A 15,531-nucleotide genomic window follows, 5' to 3' on the forward strand; every position below is an offset into this window, starting at 1 on the left:
GGGCAATCAGGCAGGCAGGCGAGTGGTTAGGGGTGATCAGGCAGGCAACCAGAGTGGTTAGGGGCGATCAGGCAGAGTGGTTAGGGGCAATCAGGCAGGCAGGCGAGTGGTGAGGGGCAATCAGGCAGGCAAGCAGAGTGGTTAGGGGTGATCAGGCAGGCTGGCAGAGTGGTTAGGGGCAATCAGGCAGGTAGGCAGGTGAGTGGTTAGGAGCCAGTGTCCCGGATTACAAGAGGGTGCAGGCCAGGCTGCGGACGCCCCCCCCCCCCCTGCACGATTTCATGCACCGGGCCTCTAGTACAAATATAAACACACGCACACAAGTGAAACAAGTGTTTCCCAAAATACATGCAGTGTATTTTGACATTTTCTATTTCATTCTTTGTAATGTTGCTTGTGACCCACTAACTTATTTCATGACCTGCAAATGGGCCTGACCTGCAGTTTATAATTGTGTTCCAGGGTGGTTTGTTGTTGGGTGTGAACTGATGGTAACCTTGGCAGGGACTTGCGTCCTTTTTCACTGGAGAAGCATGTTGCCTTCCTCCTGGTGCCGGGTCCAGGGCAGGCTGTCCTTGCGCAGACATCGCTCTGGAGCGGTCTCAGTTCCGTGGGGCTGGGCACAAAGTGGAGGCAGAGTCCCTTGTGTTGGCTGCCTGGGCACTTCAACAGCTTTGCTTTAATTTTCATCCTTCCCTGGACTGGCTGCTGCAGCTGACAGCTCTGCCCGAGAGGGGAGTTTTAAACAAAGGCGATAATTCACTTTGAGGGCCCCTGAATCATGTCTTTGTCTCTGCTCTTGACAGAAGAGAAGGAAGTTGTTCATTATTAAGGATGCCAGCTGCCCATGGATTGATATATCTGTAGCCAGCACTGGCTCACTTTCAAGAAGGTAGAAAGCTGGCTCCCCAGTCGGTGTATTCTGAAGGGATCCAGGAAAGATTTTCTTTAAAACGTCTACTCATTTCCCTGTGTCTAAAATTTTATTATTAGAAGTCCATTGTTTTAAATCTTTTTAGTTTTTTGGTCTCCCAGAATTCCAGATCAATATAAAAATATCCTTAGGAAAGAGAATACCTTAGGAGTGTATCAGATAACATTTAATGGGGATTTAGACAGCCACTGAGAGAGAACAAGGGATGGGGGTGCAGGAGGGGGCATAGGGAGCCTACAGGTCTGTGAACAGGAATGGAGTAAGTTTGTGTCTAATGGTAATTCGAAAGCTACTTGAAATTATTGAGCTCTTTAAACATTTTAATGAGAATTTTATGAAGAACCTGGTGGCTTGGGGTGGACTTGAGTAGGGCTAGAGATGAGGGAACTGACATCCACCAAAGGAGACCAGAACTCTTAGGATCGTTTGGCCTACTCAGGGGTTATGAGGCCTGCATTGTCCGTTGGGTTTGTGTTTTGTTTAACAAATATGTTCCGTGCAGACAACACGACTAAAGCACGCTATCCACGGTTCACATTGTATTTTGCTTAATGCCTTGCAAGCACCTTGCATTTATTTAGCCATTTTCCCTCAATCTTAGCTTTGTTTTGTTTTATTTTGTTTTGTGTTTAAACCAAGTTTAAAACTGGCCAGTTTTATTAAAGAAAAATTGTGCATGATTTACTTTTCACCCGTCTGTCTGGCATGCTTCTAACATCAGAACCCCCTGGCTCAATGATAGCCAGTGTGCATACTCTGTAGTATGTTCCACACGCTGCCACTGTAGTGATCTTATAGCCATTGTAGTGATGGGCACGGGACTTGGCCAACACGGCGTAGTACTCTTTCAGATTTGCTCAAGGCTGGGCAGGTGCTGGCAAGGGTGACCAGCTTCACTGTGCCTTGTCTGATCATCTTCAGAGTCGGCTTGTACCCCAGCATGTACTTTCCACTTTCCATAGCAAGTTGGAGCCTAGAATTGATGGACTCGAGAGACTTTTTCATCTTCTTTGCGGCCACCATCTTCCTGCCTTAGATGTGGGATGGCAATGTGAGCAGCCGCCAAGGTGGCTGAGGAGCGAGAAAGGAACCTTAGCTTTCTGATTGGTCAGCTCACTGCATTCCCTTGCATGCCAGTTTGTTTTGTCAGTTATTGGTGATCATAGAATTTAAAGCTGAAAAAGACCTTAGCGATCACCTGGATAAGTGTTTTCCTGTGGTCATTAAATCAGCACTTACTGTTTATAAGTTACTGATAGAGACTGTTGGTTGACTGGGTGAGAACCCTGTAAATATTGATCTTCCCTATCAAGCATTGTACAGTATGCAGGTGTGCGATTCTTCCTAATGAGTAGCAACATACACAGTACATTTCAGTGATACAGATATATTCATTCTTTTCTTTGCCAAATATCAGTTGTCAATTAAGCACTTACTGTTTGTAAGTTCTGCGGTTGGAGGTACAAAGGTGAGTGAAACATGGACTCTGCCCTCCGAGATGCTGTAGGGATTCAGGCACAGACAGTCACGGTGACAGTGTGGTGGCTGCCGTGATGAGGAGCTATGGTTCCTCCTCCTTACCCTGGTGAGCGCTCGCTCTGGGAGACCCCACTTTGGAAAACACTGGGCTGACTGGATACTGCTGCACCAGCATAGCTGCGGAGTAGTTACAGGGTGTCTGTGAGAGGACAGAAAGCCATCCTCTGAAGTTTAGGAAACAAGACCAGGAAGGCTTCTGGTGAATGCTGTTATCTCAGGTTGGCCTGTGTAGTGGATTGAATAGCAGCTCCCCCGCACCCCCCCCCCAAAAAAAAAAGATACGTCTGTGTCCTCATCCCTGGAACCTATGAATTTGCCCTTATTTGGAAGAAGGGTCTTTGCTGATGTGGTTAAGTGAGATTTTGAGATGAGATGATTCTGGATTATCTGGGTGAGCCCTAAATCTAATGGCAAGTGTCCTTTAAGAGTGAGGCAGGGGTGCCTGGCTGGTGTGGCTCAGTGGTTGAGCATTGACCCATGAACCAAGAAGTCACTGGTTCGATTCCTGGTCAGGGCACATGCCTAGGTTTCAGGCTTGATCCCCAGTAGGGCATGCAGGAGGCAGCTGGTTGGTGTTTCTGTCTCTCGCTCCCTCTCTCTCTAAAGTCAATAAAAACATATTTTAAAAAAAGAGTGAGTCAGGGAGAGATGTGACACAGACGGAACAAAGAGGCCAGGTGTCCAGGGAGGCAGAGTTGGGGTGAGGCAGCCACATGTCGAGGAACGCTGTAGCCACCGAACGGCAAGGACAGGATTTTCCACAGGAGCTTCCAGAGGGAGCTCGGCCCTGCCAACCCCTTGGTTTTGGACTTCTAGCCTCCTGAACTGTGAGAGAAGACATTTTTGTTTTAAGCCACCAACTTTCTGAGTAATTTGTTATGGCAGCCCTAGCAGACTAATGCAGCCTGGATTTCGATAGTCAGGAACTTCTGAAGGGAGGGCCTTTTCTGGAGAGAGGGCAGGGACTGGAGGCCAAGCCCTGTTTGAGAAGAGAGAAGCTAGCGGTGCGGCTGGAGCTCAGATTTAGTGAAAGGGAGTCACAGGAGATAGGGCTAGAAAGCTTGTGTCTGACTCCTTGCCTTTGTGGTGGTTTGAGTAATGCTTTGTTTATAAAGGATCATTTGTTAGTTCACTGTACTGCCTCTTAGGTAGTGTCTCTTAACACTGGTGACCAGGCAAGTAATACAGGATGAGGTTTGTTGGTTGCTCAGGTGGCTACGCTCTTGTGTGGATATATGAAGATTGTAAATGTTCTTTTTTAAAAAAAATTATTGGGGTGGTCAATGTTCTTGATTGTTGCCCCCCTGGAAAGGTGGCATTAGTCACTCGCTACATCTTGTTTTTGAACTTGTCTTTCTCACTGAATTTTCCTAAAAGGATTTATTTTCATGGGATTTTATGTCCTTGAAATGATCATTTAATGTAAAATAATTTCTGTGACATGTAATAAACATCTTTAAACCAGATAAAGAAACACAAAACTAGTCCGGTGCTGCTTTCAGAGATCCATGAGTTCCTATTCTAGAACAGACCCTCTCCGCATCACACGCTTTCTTCTGGGAGAACTGGACATTGGATACCTTTTTATTTTCTATAATGAGATAGGATTTAGGAGTGAGTACATTTTGAGACCTAATTAAATTTTTATTTCTTTGGGTTGAGAATAGCAGCTCAAGGTCTTGGGTCTATTCAGCTGTCTTTCTAACCTCCATTGATATCTTCTTGTATCTTCACTCTCCCCACCCCCTAAATCTCAGGTATACTCATGTTTTATGATTTTTATTTTATTTGTTTGTTTGTTTGTTTGTTTGTTTAGAGGCAGAAGAAGGGAGAGGGACAGAGAAACATCCATCAGTTGCCTCCCATATCTGCCCTGACTGGGAATTGAACCTGTGACCCCTTCGGTGCACGGGGACAATGCTCCACACTGGCCAAGGCATGTTTTATGATTTTTAATGGTTAGTTTTTATTATAAAAATAATTCAAGCTTATTGTCAAATGTCAATAAGGTTTGAATATATGGCTCCTTAACCCTTTGACTGGTTACAGTACCCACGTCTCACTTTTCTATGGTTTGAATGTTTGTGTTCCCCCCAAATTCGTATGTTGAAGCCTAATGCCCAGTGTGTGGTGGTGAAGGTGGGGCCTTTGGGAAGTGATTGGATCATGAGGGTGGAGACCTCATGAGTGGGGTTACTGCACTTCTATAAAGACTCTCTTGTCCCTTCTACTGGCTGAGGACCCAGTGAAAAGGCCCATCTATGAACCAGGAAGCAGGCTCTCCAACACCAGCCTTCTGCTCTGCTGCTTTGACCTTGGCTGCAGAACTGTGAGGAATACATTTCTGTTGTTCATTAGCCACCCAGTCTGTGGTATTTTGTTACAGCAGCCTGAACAGGCTACGACGTACCTCTATCCCTGTGTTACTTTCCTGTGACTGTTGAACAAACGACCATAAGCTGGATGGCGTAAAACAATAGGAATTCCTTCTCTCACAGTTCTGGAGACCAGAAGCACAAACTCAAGGGGTTGGCTAGTCGAGCTCCCTCCAAAGCCCAAGGGGAGAGTCTGTTGGTTCCTTGGCTCCTGCAGCTTCTGGGTGTTGCAGGGATCTGTTGTCTTGAGGCCACATCACTCCAGACTTTGCATTTGTCTCCATATTGCTGTTTCCTTTTCTGTGTCTCTCTGTGTGTGTCCCAAAACTTCCTCTCTTATGAGGATTCATGTGACTGCATTTGGGCCCAATGAAGTAATATCTACTCTTTCACCATATAAAATAATACAGATTCCAGGTATTAGGACATGGACATAACATTTTGGGGGCCACCATTTAAATCACTACCATTATTAAAGAAAAAATTATTGACACTGGTTACAATGGTAAGGAAGACTTTATTCAGGACTATTGTGGTAGGTGTCAAGACTAATGCAATAGGGGAGAGAGACCAGGCTCAACTCTGAATACAACAAGAACAAGTGGGGATTTATAGCCAAGGAAAAGGGAGGAGAGGGGTTGGGGAGGGATGAAAAATTACTAAGGGTAGGGGGTATTCTAGCTAAATTAACAGGATTCTTCTTGAAGGCGGGCCAGGGTGATCAGATATCATATAAGGAATGGGGAGGGATAAGGAATTTGATCAGAGTTTGAAGGTAATCAGATATCAGGGTGAGAATATTCTCTCTGAATTGACCTGGCTGGATTCTTACTAAAACTTGGGGCCAAGGTACATTTGGTCAAGGAGAAGGTCTTTGTCACAATCCCCTACGCAGTGTTTTTTAGACTAAGAAAGACCATGAAAGCAAACTCAGGTCATGAGCAACCACGCCTGTGCTGGTGGGGGAACTTTGGGACTCCGTGCAGCACCTGCCTAATTGGAAAGTGGCTCCATGCTGGACTCTCTTCTCTCCTGCCGGCACTCTCTCTAGCCTCTCCAGACCGCCTAGTAGTGTAGACATGCCACCTTCGTTAGAGGGCCGGACTACAGGTCACTGTGGTCCCCAATCTCCCATTACAAAGCAGCACCTGGCTCTGCCTGAACGTTATTGTTTGGATTCATTCTACAGGGAAAATAAAACGCCCATGCGGGCCCAAGTTAGGAAACTCATTGCAACGTCAGAGAGAATTTTAGATAAATCACTGTGTGGGAAGAGGAAGTTGATGGCTGGTTTTGGACCCAGACTGGAAACATTTGGCAACTGATAAGAAGCCCCATGGCCATTCCAAGGACCCAATTTGGCATGAACCCTGTGGCTGGAGGTGGGGTTGGGTGGGGGCAAAGCTGGCCCAACTTTAGGTATCTGTGGAAAGAGATGTGGGGGAATCTCTTCCGTAGCAAGGAAGGAGAGGTCTGCCTCAAACCCCAGATTGACCAGGTCTGAGCCAGGTCCAGATCTGTTGCCGGACTCACTTCTGAGAAAGTAGATGCTGGCCTCTGTCCCGCCCCAGACAGGTAGTAAATAAATGGAATCAGCTCAACAGCCCTCTGAGTAGCTCCTGTTGGTGCTTCAGGGAATGAGAGGCCTTGCTCTCAGTATTTTCCAGGGGAGACATACCTCGGAGACACTGCGGGTTCAGTTGGTCCCAGACCACCACAATAAAACAAATATCACAGTAAAGCAAATTACACTATTTTTGTGATTTTCCAGTGTACATAAAAGTTATGTTTACACTACACTGTAGTCTATTAAGTGTGTAATAGCATTATGTCTAAAAAAGTGAATATACCTTACTTTAAAATACTTTATTGCTAAAAAATTATAATCATCTAAGCCAGTGATGGCGAACCTATGACATGCGTGTCAGAGGTGACACGCGAACTCATTTTTTTGGTTGATTTTTCTTTGTTAAATGGCATTTAAATATATAAAATAAATATCAAAAATATAAATCTTTGTTTTACTATGGTTGCAAATATCAAAAAATTTCTATATGTGACACGGCACCAGAGTTAAGTTAGGGTTTTTCAAAATGCTGACACACTGAGCTCAAAAGGTTGGCCATCACTGATCTAAGCCTTCAGCAAATTATCATCATTTTGCTGGTGGAGGGTCTTGCCTGGATAGGTGGCTGCTCACTGACCAGGGTGGTGGCTGTGGCAGTTTCTTAAAATATGACAACAGTGAAGTTCGCGACATCGATTGACTCTTCCTTTCATGAACGATTTCTCTGTAGCATGTGACGCTGTTTGATAGCATTTTACCCGCAGTAGAACTTCTTTCAAAACTGGAGTCAGTCCTTTTTCAACTACATTTATGTGATATTTTAAATTTTTGTTGTCATCTCAACAATCTTCACAGTCTCTTCACCAAGAGTCGATTTCATCTTAAGAAACCACTTTCTTTGTTCATCCATAAGGAGCAACTCCTCGTCCGTTAAAGTTTTATCATGAGATTGCAGCTATTTGGTCACATCTTCAGGCTCCACTTCTAATTCTAGGTCTCTTACTGTTTCCACCACATCTGCAGTTACTTCCTTTGTTGAAGTCCTGAGCCCCTCAAAGTCATCCAGGAGAGTTGGAATCAGCTTCTTCCAAACTCCTGTTATTGTTGATATTTTGACCTCTTCCCATGAGTCACAAATGTTTTTTGTTTTTTATTGATTTTATTTATTTTTAAATATATTTTTATTAATTTCAGAGAGGAAGGGAGAGGGAGAGAGAGATAGAAACATCAATGATGAGAGAGAATCATTGATTGGCTGCCTTCAGCATGCCCCCCACTGAGGATTGAGCCCACAACCCGGGCATGTGCCCTTGACCGGAATTGAACCCGGGACCCTTTAGTCCGCGGGCTGATGCTCTATCTACTGAACCAAACCAGCTAGGGCAGTTTTTTATTGATTTTAGAGTGAGAGGAAGGAAGAGGGATGGAGGGAGAGAGAGAAACATGGATGTGAGAAACATTGATTGGTTGCCTCCCTCACGTGCCCCAACGAGGAATCGAATCTGAAATCTGGGTATGTGCACTAAAATGTTGTTTGATAGGTTTCAGGAACACTAAAAAGAGGGGTTAGTAGGCTTTTTTTTTTAACTTAGCAGTTTCATTTGGGAAGATAATAGTTGAATAACAGAATAGAATATTGTGTATGAAGGAGTGTGGGGTCATCTGGGATATGTAGAAGGTGTGGTTGTCTTGGAGTAAGGACTGTCAGAGGGCAGAATAAATCACCAGCCAGAATCCTGTTTATAATGAGCCTGCAGGACACTAACTGAAGTCAGTGTGTAAACTCTGACAGGTAGGCAGATGCCGTGCTATCTGGGACCAGACCCAGGAAATCTGTCTCTTTCCCACTTTCTCTTTCAGGGATGTGCCCTCGGGAATTTTGAAATTTAAATGCTACTGTCTGTTTTTCAGGCGACAATGAACAGACTTTCCTTAAATTCCAGAGGCTGGAAGCAGAGGCCCCTGTCACTGGCCAGCTTCTGGTCCCCTGAGGAGCAGCCCAGGGGCTGAGCCCTAGAGATCCCACCCCTGCCTCCCTGGAGACAGCCAGGTGCCACGCTCTTGTTTTTCTTCCCCTTACACAGCGCGAGACCCCAAGGCCAGGGGTCAGGGGCTGTTTGCCCTGCTGTATCCAAGATAGAAATGCTACCCTGCAGCTCCTGGCACCAAATAGTGGAAATGGGATATACCATGGTTAGAAAAATGCAATACCATGAGATACTGTTTTAATAAGGAAAAAATGCATTGAACATCAAGAAGGACTGGCATTGGAAAGGACCTGGCTCTGTCACCAGGTACGTCTTCTGTGAGCCTCTGCATTTCTGTGTTCTCACCGGGAATAGGGGTGATAGCGTAACAACCAGGTCCCAGGTCCCAAGGGGAGACTAAAGGGGATCCGGGATGAAAAGCCCTTTGGCACTGGCAGATGGCTGTACCCAAGTTATTATTGTTCTCATTAGAGCAGTGGTGCTTTTAGTGGCTTTGAACATTCATAATAGACTGTGGGGTCATAGTTTAGGTTTCTGTTGATTCCTGTTGTATTTTAATTTATTAGGTCCTGCTGAATTTACTTCAGGCCAAGGCAGTGGGATGAATAAGTAATACAGATAATAGGGATGCACTTAGCAAAGCCAGAAGAGGACACTGACCCAGCTTAGTCATAATTTTTCCAGCCCAGAAAAGCACAGCTCTTACCGTATCTAAGAGACATCAATGTTGGTGGGAATGTGCACTAAGATGGCGCTTGCAGTTGAGGCCAGTTCTTAGGAATAGCTTTCCCCCCGGCCCCCCACACACATATCATGATTGCAAAGCACATCATCATCCGAATGCTTCTTATCGAGGTTGACTTCTCTTTACACAGTACGTAAATCCTACCTACAAAATCAAGACTTAGGCTTGTCTAATCGTTTTCTCTAGTAGAAGCACCAGACTTGTTTCTAAGTATTTCCAGTGTTTGCCCTTTAAGGAACCCATGCTTATAAAAACAAATACTTTTTTTCAGCAAGACCTTTCTGTGTCTTCTTCCCTCCACAGCTTAAGCTCCAGTCAGTGGGGTTCCATCACATTTGCGTTCAAAAGGGAAATGTCTTGTTGGAAAACACTGCACACCACACCCCACACGCCAGTGTCGGGTTGCTGGGAACTTCTAAAGCTAACTACAACATTCTTTAGACGCACACTCCTTTAAGAGCTCAGCAGGACCCCAGCCAAGAGAATGCTCCCGTATTCAGAGCAAGGCATTTACACCCTCCTCACTAACCCACAGGCATCTCTCTGGAAGGCAACAAAACATAAAATGCCTGTCAACTGTGTATCTGCAGAATCTTTGCATTAAAGCAAAGTATTTATCTCAGTAACTTGGGGAGGGCCTTTGGGGCCACATCCATTTGGAGATGCTTGAAAATAACCTTTCTCACCCTGGAGTGAGTGGGCGGAGGTGCTTTGCATATTTAGTGCTGTAACTAAGGTGCTTCTTCATTCCCTTCTCACTGAAAAAGCTTTGTGGTGCTGGTGTCTTTGGTGGTGATGGGTCTTCAGCTGAAGGAAGTCATCTCCAAAAAAACAAAGGAAGCCATGAGTTGAGCGTGCAGATAACATTATGCCCCATCCTATCGCTGACCCACAGGATTTCTCTTCTTTTAATGGGCCTGGTTTGCTGGATTGTTTCTGTGGTTTCCACGGAAAGTTCTCATTAGTAGCCACTGTACTCAGCAGTCATCTAGGTCCTGCATTCTTGTAACATTAAATTACATTTGCCCTAAAATTTCTTTTTTATTCCACTTCTTTCACTGTTTATCAGATGGTTGTGACTCTCTCATGAGGTCTGCTACAGTTCTTTACAACAACAGAAGTTATGATTGTAGTCCGATTAGGGATTTACGCTGCCCGTTTACTTTTAAACATTTTTGTTTGTTTCATATATATGTTTTTATTGATTTTAGAGAGGGAGGAAGGGAGAGGGAGAGAGAGAAACACTGATGTGAGAGAGAAACATTGATTGTTGCCTCCTGCATGCACCCCAACCAGGGATCAAACCTGCAACCTGGGTATGTGCCCTGACTGGGAATTGAACTGGCGGCGACCTTTCAGTGCATAGGGTGATACTCAACCAACTGAGCCCCACTGTCCAAGGCTATGTTTTTATTTTAAATAATATAACATTCCCATAATTAACATAACCATAATAAAAATTACCTACCTAATTATCCTGCAGAATAATCATTTCAACATCTCAGTAAAGATATGAAAAGAAGTAAGTCCAGATCCTTGTCTACCAAGCTTACAGCCTAGTCTTACTGATTTTTTAGAATAGTCTGGGCTGATAAATATTTTAAAAGTCAGCTTTTAAAGCAAAATTGATCTTTATATTCCTTACCTGGAAAAACCTTTTTCAGCTTTTGGCTGTTGTGGGGGAAATATAGCAATTAAATCCCATTATAATAATAGCCATATAAATGTAGATTTACAAGTGGCAGGTACTATTCTAAGTCTTTACTTATATTAATTCACTTAATTTAAAAACCACAGAGATCTCAAAATAGGGTGAAACAGGAAAGACTGCCAATCTCTAGGTAATGGTCCTCCTACTCAAAGACATTTCACTCGGCAAGGCGAGGGGTGCCGGTAGGGAGGTTGCTATAGTTCCTATTTCTGTGCAGCCCTGACTGTAACCTCCCTCCCTCCCAGACCCCTGTGCGGCAGGAGCCCTCCCCCTCACGTCCATCCGGCAGGCGCACAGTGCTTGGTTCAGACCCTGTCCTCCTTTCTGCCTGATGGGAGGTAATTTGCAGAAGCCATCTCCTCGAGGTTAGTGACTGGCTGTACCTGCAGAGTCCGGAGGGCTGTGCCCAGCTTTTTGGGTTAGATCAGTAGGTGGACAGTGGGCTTCTTGGCTACTGGGCTCTCAGGGAAGGATTGGAAGAAGGACAAGGGAAGTCTTCAGAAAGTGGACTCCCACTGCTTCTCTGCCCGGTTAGGGAGCAGTGTTGATTGGGCCCAGGGCGTCTAAGGTGAGCACCTCTCCTGGGTAGAGAAGAGGACAGAAAGCCATTAGACTCATGTCAGTTCAAACCTCATGCCTGCAGCATCTCTAACAGCCCCTGGGATTGGAAGGGGGCGGGGGTTTAGGGTGCCCTGGACGGGCTTCTGACTCAGAAGGGATGAGGAGGCCTCAGAACTGCTCTTTGCTACCAGTATAGATGTGGGCAAATGCCTAATCCCTTAGCTTCTTCACGTCTTCTTTAAATTCAATAGGTGTTTATTCAGTGCGGACTGTGTGACAATTACAGCCTTGAACACAACAAGTGCTACCCTCATGGAGCTAGAGGAGGGAAAATCACAGTAAACAAAAGAAATGAATATATATATATAGTGTTAAGTGCTAAGACTGCAGTTTTAAATAAGGTCGTCAGAGGAGGCATTCACTGATATGGTAGCATTTGTGCAAACACCTGCAGGGGCTAAGGGAGAGGGCCATTTAGATATCTGGGTGAAGAAGAATATTCTGTGTAGAGGACGACAGTGCAAAAGTCCTGAGGCAGGGTTGTGTCTGGTGTGTTGGAAGAGCAGCGAGGAGGCCAGTGTGGCTGGAGCAGAGAGGACCAGGGGACTAAGAGGAGAGGTGATGGGAGAGGAAAGGAGGAGCAGATCCCAGAGGACTTTACAGACCATTGTACCAATCCTTGGGCTTCTATTCTGGGAAATATGAGAAGCCATGCTCGGGGTAGGGGTGGGAGGTGGGTTTGACTAAAAGAGTGACATGATTGTCACTTAAGGTTTATTAACAGGATCACCTTGACAGTTGTGATGAATAGTCAGTGGGGGGAGGGGAAGAGCAGGAACAGAAATATCAGGCAAGAGGCTATGTGGGTTCAGGTGAGACAGGATGGAGGCTTGGACGACATGGGAGTGCCACAAAGAGGGCAAGTGGTGGGATTCTGCATCAGTTTAATACTGTTCACCGGATGCTGTGGTTCTCAGGTTACATGAGAAGCATGTAGAGTGCTGGCACATAGTAGGTCCTCAAGAAAAAGTAGCTGCTACTATTGTTGTTGAGAAGCTTGATATTTTGTAGGACAGTCAGGACGTACGGGGAAAAGGTCAGGATTTGTCCATCCAGTCAGCAGCAGCAGTGTTGGGAATGGAAATTAGAAATGCTGGCTTTGGACCAAATACATTGCTTCCTGACTTTCCCTTTAACTGAAATGCTAAATCCCTGTGCAAGCAGGGCCTGGAAGTGCTCAGTCAAATCGCACACATAAAAAGAACTGCTGCGTTCACACCTCTTCTTAGCCCCACCTTCTACAGTGTGAGCCTGGGTTCCCTAAGGCACAGTGTCCTCAGGCGGGCTTTGTGGCTGATGAATCACATCTACTTAATTGGGCTTCGGTTTTTCTCTTCCTTTCTTCCCTTCTCTGCAGCCTAATTTGGACCCTGGCACTACGCTAGCTAGTTCTCCGTTTCCTTGCCAGGTCTTTGCATTTGTTTCTCCAGGGATGTGTGCTGTCCTTCCCCATGTGCCTGACGTGGACATTTCAGTACTTGCCACCCATCCTGAAGTGTTGGGAGACTGAGTGTTTGGAGAGTGAACTTAGGAGGGAATAACTCCATTTGTACTTTTTAGTATTTTCAAAAGATACAGGATTTCTGTTGTGAATAAGGGTTGAGTGCAGGAAACAGAAACCAGTCTAGGTTATTTTAAGCAAGAAGAGACGGGGACTGAGTGCTTACAGACTCACTGGAAAGTCTGGAGCCCCTAGGAGGCAGAGGTTGAGCCTTGGAGCGATCCCTGGGACAGTGCAGAACTGGCCCATCAGGGGGCTCCCGACTCAGAGGACATTAGCGAGGCTGTGGGATCAGGAACCCGGAATTGAGAGGAGGCTGCCACCAGCATTCCTTCCAGCGCCCAAGAGTATGGTCCTAGAACAGTGATGGCGAACCTATGACATGCGTGTCAGAGGTGACACGTGAACTCATTTTTTTTGGTTGATTTTTCTTTGTTAAATGGCATTTAAATATATAAAATAAATATCAAAAATATAAGTCTTTGTTGTACTATGATTGCAAATATCAAAAAATTTCTATATGTGACACGGCACCAGAGTTAAGTTAGGGTTTTTTCAAAATGCTGACACACTGAGCTCAAAAGGTTCGCCATCACTGTCCTAGAACGTGACTGGAAAAACCTCCCATTCACACAGCTGCCTGCCAGCCACGGCCTCTGCTTCACTGCCAGCTGTCTGATTTTGCACAGGTGCCTCTAGTTGGATCCCATCTGCATCCATAGCTGCAGGGGTGGGGTCTGCAAAACGTTGTTTTTATTTTCCTGTCCTCCAACTGGGCGGATGAGGTGAGGTTAGATAAGCCAGTCCCCTCACATCTTGCTAGTTTGTGGTGCATACTGTGGGGGGCCCTTTCCCTCCGGGTATGTTGGTGTTGGCCAGTGTTGAGAAGATACCACACACAACATTGAACTCTTACGTTAAACACTGAATCCAACAGTATTTTCCAAGCTTATCTTCAGAACAAACCTGTGTACTTTGTAATAGAGGAGCCCTAATAATCACACTGTGATGATCCTCTCTGATGTCTATAAAGTATCACTGGCAGGCAGATTTCAGTTTATTTATGTTTGGAGAAAATAATGAGTCTGGATTTCTGTTTACCACAAAATGTTTATATGGTTCATGTCATTACGTGAAAAGACTAGGCTAATTACATCACTCATCTAAAAATACATTACCAACATTTGATATGAAAAGCAATTTTAGCAGCCTATTGTCACTATAAAAATATGCAGGAGAGGGTGTGAGGTCCGGGTAAATATTAAGGAAAACACGAACTGGCATCGACACTGGTCTGACCAGTCCGAGTTCTCTGGAGCGCAGAAGTATCCGTTTCTTGCAGCTTTGTGTTGCACATGCTTTTAAAAAGTTAATCAACTTTCTCTAACCATTACCTGACAAAGCAGCGGAGAATTCAGCTAGCCTAATGAGTTTGGGAACTAAATCAGAACGAACAGAGAGCAAAGCGCAGAGTAGGACAAATGGGTGAAGAAATAAATTACTTTTGATAGAACAGTAATCGGGGTTCCTGAGAAGTACCCTGGCTGATAAAACTGAAATTGGCAGATCAATGCATTTTTGAAAATTGGAGGTTGGAATAAAAAAACAAATAAAATAGCACATATACATCTACTACCACTTGATACACACAAAACCATACTTTAAAATATATAGAGAGTAAAGACCATTCTAAAGACATCTGCTTCCCCCCAAAACCTGTATTCCTTGAGAACCCTTTTATTTATTTATTTATTTATTTATTTATTTATTTTAATTAAATCTTTATTGTTCTGATTACATTTGTTCCTCTTTTTTTCCCATAACTCCCCTTCTCCCAGTTCCCGCCCCACCCTCCGCCCTCACTCCCCACCCACTGTCCTCATCCATAGGTGCACGATTTTTGTCCATTCTCTTCCCGCATCTCCCATTCTCCCCCCCCGCCCAAGAATAGTCAGTCCATTCCCCTTCTATGTCCCTGATTCATTGTAATCACCAGTTCATTCTGTACATCAGATTATTTATTCACTTGATTCTTAGATTCACTTGTTGATAGATGCATGTTTGTTGTTCACAATTTGTATCTTTACCTTTTTCTTCTTCCTCTTCTTAAAGGAAACCTTTCAGCATTTCGTATAATACTGGTTTAGTGGTGATGAAGTCCTTTAGCTTTTCCTTATCTGTGAAGCTCTTTATCTGACCTTCAATTCTGAATAATAGCTTTGCTGGATAAAGTAATCTTGGTTGTAGGTTCTTGGTATTCAGTACTTTGAATATTTCTTGCCATTCCCTTCTGGCCTGCAAAGTTTCTGTTGAGAAATCAGCTGACAGTCGTATGGGTATTCCCTTGTAGGTAATTGAGTCTCTTTCTCTTGCTGCTTTTAAGATTCTCTCTTTGTCTTTTGCTCTTGGCATTTTAATGATGATGTGTCTTGGTGTGGTCCTCTTTGGATTCCTTTTGTTTGGGGTTCTCTTCGCTTCTTGGACCTGTAAGTCCATTTCTTTCACCAGGTGGGGGAAGTTTTCTGTCATTATTTCTTCAAATAGGTTTTC

At 44.6% G+C, this 15,531-nt stretch overlaps 1 protein-coding gene and 1 pseudogene across 2 annotated transcripts in view; one reads left to right on the plus strand and one right to left on the minus strand.

Annotated features, from left to right (window-relative positions):
* The window catches only part of ANKRD6 (ankyrin repeat domain 6), a 157,658-nt gene that overhangs the window by 51,296 nt on the left and 90,831 nt on the right, over positions 1 to 15,531 (plus strand). The gene's annotated exons all lie outside the window — the stretch shown is intronic.
* Positions 1,169 to 1,957, minus strand: LOC102432434 (annotated as a pseudogene).

The sequence above is a fragment of the Myotis lucifugus genome, unplaced genomic scaffold (genome assembly GCF_000147115.1).
Source record: "Myotis lucifugus unplaced genomic scaffold, Myoluc2.0 scaffold_96, whole genome shotgun sequence".
Taxonomy (NCBI): Eukaryota; Metazoa; Chordata; class Mammalia; order Chiroptera; family Vespertilionidae; genus Myotis; species Myotis lucifugus.